This window comes from Pipistrellus hanaki (genome assembly GCF_964339955.1).
Source record: "Pipistrellus hanaki genome assembly, chromosome: 1".
In the NCBI taxonomy this organism is placed as follows: domain Eukaryota; kingdom Metazoa; phylum Chordata; class Mammalia; order Chiroptera; family Vespertilionidae; genus Pipistrellus; species Pipistrellus hanaki.
Genome location: NC_140503.1, coordinates 96,791,291 through 96,797,290, shown reverse-complemented (window position 1 = coordinate 96,797,290; position 6,000 = coordinate 96,791,291).

The window sequence follows — 6,000 nt, the reverse complement described above, 5'->3', positions numbered from 1 at the left end:
CCCTGACCCCACAATCTAAATAGGTCTCTACTTTCTGCCAAAATTCTCTGGAGTACCACCACTCTTTTCCTGTGCTTGACCCCAAATGTTAATATTCTATTCACTTAGTTTTGTATAATCATGTTTCTTCCACTGGACAGTAAGCTCCATGAAAGCAAGACCCAGGTCTGTTTTTGCTGTATTTTTCCTGCCTGCCAGAGCATAATAAACATTACTTGATCAAATTAATGAAACTACACTGCAATATGAAGAGCTGCCATTCTGGTGTACATGCCTGGCCAGACCACACATTACTCAAATTTCTCCTCGAGGAATTCCTCATTGAGGATTGGGAGATACTGAGTCAAAATCCCAAATGTTTCTCCATCCTGTTTCTTTACCATCCTGTCTAGAGGTTCTTCTCATTTCTTGTCCTGACTATTTTAACTATCTTCTAATCAGTGCACTGCCACACTTTGCCTTGAATTCATGTGTCCAATGAGAACTAAGGGCTATAAACGTTGGTGGGGGGAAATTACATCTTGATCTTCATAAACCTGAAACTTTTCACTTCCTTTGATTATCAGTGTTAGCAATAGCCCCAGTGGCACTGGCAGATCCTGTGACTTTGCTACCAAGAGAATCATAGATATTTTTACATCACATTATAGCTACTGTAGACATTGAAATATCATTTATTATCATTACTACTTTAAAATTATCATAATTAGAGCTCCTGTAAGTCATGTTGTTTAATCCTTTAAGAAGCACAGATATTCCTATATAGCACATTAATATTTTAATGGCCACATTCAATATAGTTGATTTCCTTTGTAATCAACTTCCTATGTATTTTATTTTCTGTTCTTAAGAACTTAATTTTGAGAAAGCGCCACAGGCTTGACCAGATTGTTCAAAGGCTTTAGCAGAAAAAAAGTTGAAGAACCTTTATTCTGGCTTTTCTTCATCTCATGTTGCTGCCTTGCAGAAGCAGCCTCGAAGCCTTTTCCCTAGCTGCAAAATAAGAGCTAAATAAACCACTTAGCATTGCATTCAAAGTCCACTTATAATCCATTTTCAAGACACCTCACTATCTTGATTTTTCATCAATATCCTAAATGCAACTTGTGGTCTAATCACCTAAATAACTGTCGAGTATACCAAAAATGACTCCTATTTCCAGGTCTATTTCTAGTTTTTCTCAAAAAACTACTTTTTTCCGCCGAAACCGGTTTGACTCAGTGGTAGAGCGTCGGTCTGCGGACTGAAAGGTCCCAGGTTCGATTCTGGTCAAGGGCATGTACATTGGTTGCGGGCACATCCCCGGTAGGGGGTGTGCAAGAGGAAGCTGGTTGATGTTTCTCTCTCATCGACATTTCTAGCTCTCTATCTCTCTCCCTTCCTCTCTGTAAAAAATCAATAAAATATATTTTTTAAAAAATCTTTTTTTCCAAGGCCTAGCTCAAAGTGTTATTCTAGTAAAGCCCTCTTTTGACCTCTCTCAAGCACAGCCACTGAATGCTTCCTTTGTATTTTCCAGAACATTTTGCTTATAGCTCTTTGATAACAAGTTTCTATTGTAGTCTTGTCTATTATTTTTTTACTAGAGGCCCAGTGCATAAAATTCGTGCATGGGTAGGCCTGGCTGGTGATCAGGTTCCCTCCCCCCTCCCCTTTCTTCCCTTGCTGCCGATTGGGGCCTGCCAGCCTAGGGGAGGAGTCGTGGGAGGTTTTGATTCCCAGTTTGGAATGTGCAGGAGGCAGCTGATCAATGATTCTCTACCATCATTGATGTTTCTATCTCTATTTCCCTCTCTGAAATCAATCAAATATACATTTAAAAAATTCAAGGTTTTAGAGGAAGAAATGTAGTGCAAGGGAGCAATTGAAAGAAAAAAAAAAAGACGGGGGGCATTTAGATCTTGCTCACATTTCAAATAGGATAACATAAGGTGGTCCTCAGGGGTGCAGTTCCTCCCTGTCAAGGTGAGGAGTGGCAGTGGGTGGAGCAGGGCACTGTGAGCTGAGGAACAGACTGTAATACTGGGAATGTCTGTGACAGTGACACTGAGTGTGTGTTGGGGCCATAGCGGGGATCATTCATCCCCATGAGGTTTTGATTCCCGACAGGAGGAGAAACACAGAGATCAGCGGACCTTTCTTAGTCTAGAAAGTGATGTGGACAGCAGGAACAGGCTGCTCTGCTTTCCTACAAATGTAAACACTTAGTATAACTGGACATGGACATCAATCACACAGCCAAATCAGTGCCCAGCCAGCCCTGGTGGCTGTGTCTTGCCGCTCTCTGGCTGTGCTGCAGTGCTATTAGCCAGGGAGGCCAAAGCCACACTCTGGAGCAAAGAGGGAGGGGAGGCAGGAAGCTGGAACCCTGCAGTGTTGTGTCCGCTTTGGGGAGCAGCTGTTGGCATGACCAGCTTTGGACTCTGAGGGACTGCACTTCCTGCATGTCACCAGTTAGTTGCCACTAGCCACGGGACTAAGGGTCAGCGGGGTGGGGGTGCGTGGTCCTTCGAGGCACACCAGCTGGGCGGGGTGGGGCCTGGGAAGGCTTTTCCCTCCTGGAGCCTCTCTTCCCAAGGCAGCAGTGTCTGGCCGCTTTTTTTTTTTTTTTTTTTTTTTTTTTTTTAAATTGCAAAGCAAGCTCTGGGTTTGCGGTTCGGGGATCCCTGGGCCATATCGTGCACCTCCAGGCCTTGCTGCGCCTTCCTCCTGCATTGAGCATCAGCCCTGCCTGCGCCCTAACACAAAATGGGACCCCTTGGGGGATGTAGCAATGCGCCAAGTGGCAGGTGGCCAGGGAGAACACCAAACCAGGCCCGGGAATGCTCACACTCATCCCGGCCCAGCACCCCTGTTGTCCCTGCTAGGTAGTGCTGCCTCGGAGTCAGGAGAGGCTCCTGTCTCCGCAGCCCTTCCCACTAGCCATGAGCCTGGCTTCTAGCTGAGCAGCAGTCCCTCTATGGGAGCACACTGACCACCAGGGGGAAGCTCCTGCACTGAGCATCTGCCCCCTGGTGGTCAGTGCACATCATAGTGACCCGTCCTTTCAGCTATTCCAGTAGCATAGGCTTTTATATATAGACACTGTGAGCTTCTCGAGGAGGATTATCCTCAACTTTATACACAAAACACAAAGTAAGTACTAAGAACATGTTCTTGTGTGTGTGTGAGTGTGTGTTAATCTTCACCTGAGGGTATTTTTCCACTGGTTTTTAGGAAAAGTGGAAGAGAAAGGGAAAGACAGAGAGAAACACTGATGTTAGAGAAACACATCGACTGGTTGCCTCCTACACAAGCCCCTACTAGGGCCCAGGCTGGAGAGGAGCCTTCAATCAAAGTACATGCCCTTGACCCGAATCAAACCTGGGACCTTTTAGTCTGTAGGATGACACTCTATCCACTGAGCCAAACTGACTAGGGCAGTTCTAAGAAAATGTTTGAATGAATGAACCCAAAATATTCATTATCCTAAGAAATAATAAAACCCATAATGACCACATTTATCCTTAAAAAATAAGAACCTCTTTTAAATATATGTTTACTTAAAAAATTCACCAGCCCCAAGAAAAATAGATTATCATCTTATATTACACTCTCTGGACCCAGCTGCCTTGTTACTTCCTGCCCTTGAAGATAGCAAAAGCACCCCTTAAAGAAACCCATTTGCTGAGTCCGCAGACCTTTTGGCCTCATCACTGATGTCTTCTCATATTACAACCTTCTTTGAATGATGCCAAGTATATTTTTGGTCAGTCTCCTTCAAGCAGACACTTTACATTACTTGCCAAGTATTTTCTAACCATCAGGGATTGTATGATTTTTATATTATAGAACATTTAGCTGCTTTATGCCAATATTAAACAAATGCAGATGCAAGGATTTATGAAAATTCCTTCTTAAGGAGCTTGAAGAATTAAAAAGGAAACCATTCCTTAATTTCATAATTCAACAAAGAGCTTAATTGTATCTACATGTGTGTGCACATGCTGATGGTGGAAGGAATGTTAGCAAACACTAACCTGAAGTTAAAATCTCATGGAACCACAGCATTTAAGAGCAGAAAGGATTATTTTAATGGATAACAGAGAGATGTACCTTCCTTGGGGGTTAATCTGCTGGTTGAATTTCAAATTTAGAAAGTTTAAAACAAAATTCTTGATTTTTTCTTCCATAATGTTTCAACCTGAAGTTTGGGCCATCTCAAGCAATGGCACATTTGTTCACCACCAAGTTGCTCAAGCCAAAAATCTTAGTTGTTTTTTATTCTTCCTCTTTCATTTTCTTACAACTTCTGTCAATTATCACCTGAGCTGATTCCTCTTGCCTCCCACAATTCTCTACACATTAGGTGGTGTAGATCCTTTAACAATATAAGTCACATATTCCCATTTGTGTAAGCATCCTTTTTACACTACACTTATACCATTGAAACTCTTTACCACACCTTATAAGACTCTACATTATTTCATTATTGCCTACTTGGCCATTTCAAAACTGCTCTAACTTCTCATGACTCTGCTCCAGCTACGCCATTTTTGTTGGTTTGTTGTTGTTCATTCCTATCTCAGGACTTGGGCTGTTCTGTCTTCCCAGTCTTCACAGGGCTGGCTCCTCCCCAACAAGCTGTTCTTCCTTCAGGTAACTTTTTCAGAGAGGACATTCCTCTTTCCTAGTTAACTTGTATTATTTCATCTTGTCTTGACTATCTGAGATGACTTTGTTAGGTTACTGTTTAGTCTCTTTTCCTCTGAATATAAGAGCTTCATGGGTATAGGGACCTAGAATACATCCCAACACAAGAAAGATATTCACAAATATGAATGATTAGATCTAATTCCAATGCTTTCCCTTTGAACTCATGTCAGTCTCATGAAATAACTCTAAGGCAGTATGCTATAGTGGAATGTGGACTCAAAATTGCGTATAAATCCTTTCTTTGCCACTTCCCAATTGTATAACTGTACAAGTTGATTATCACCTTTGAGTGATAATTTACTTCTTATAAAATGGGTATAATAGTCCTACTCTATAAAGTTGAGGTAGGAGTTTTTAAATTACACAATTTATATAAAAAGCAAAGCAGACTGCTTGGCCTATACTAGGAGTACCAGTTGAAAATGCAGATTTTTGTCAATAGATGGAGATACACATATATTGATATGTATGCTATTTTGTTGTATTGACAGCAAGCTCCAAAACTTCACATGTCAAATTTTCTAAGGGTGTTCACATCATAGATATTTTTACACTTAAAAATGTCAAATTTAGTGCCAAAAATAAATGAGCATTTGCAGGAAGTTTTAATTCATTACTTTATTTTGAGGAAAAGTGCTGCTGAAAGTTGTTGTATACTTCGGGAAGCTTCTGGTGACCATACTCCTCAAGATACTTGTGAACGCTGGTTTAAATGCTTTAAAAATGATGATTTCAATGTGAAAGACAAAGAACGTCCAGGCCAACTGAAAAAGTTTAAAGACCAAAAATTACAAGCATTATTGGATGAAGATACGTGTCAAATTCTAAAACAACTAGAAGAAAGATTAAATATTGCTCAGCAAACAATTTCCAGTCATTTACAAGCAACGGGCAAGATTTTAAAGGAAGGAAAATGGGTGCCACATCATCTGAATGAAAGACAAATGGAAAACTGAAAAGTCATCAGTAAAATGTAGCTTCAACAGTTCGAAAGAAAGTATTTTTTGCATCGACTTGTGATGAAAATGGATTTATTTTGAGAATCCCAAACGCACAAAATCATGAGTTGATCAAGTCAACCATCAACATGGACTGCAAGGCCAGATCGCTTCGGAAAGAAGACAATGCCCTGTGTTTGGTGGGATCAGGAAGGTGTGGTGTATTATGAGCTTCTAAAACTAGGTGAAAGCGTTAATACTGATCACTACTGACAACAAATAATCAATTTGAACCATGTTTTGATTGTGAAATGACCAGAATGTGCCAGAATACATGGCAAAATAATTTTGCTTCATGATGATGCAC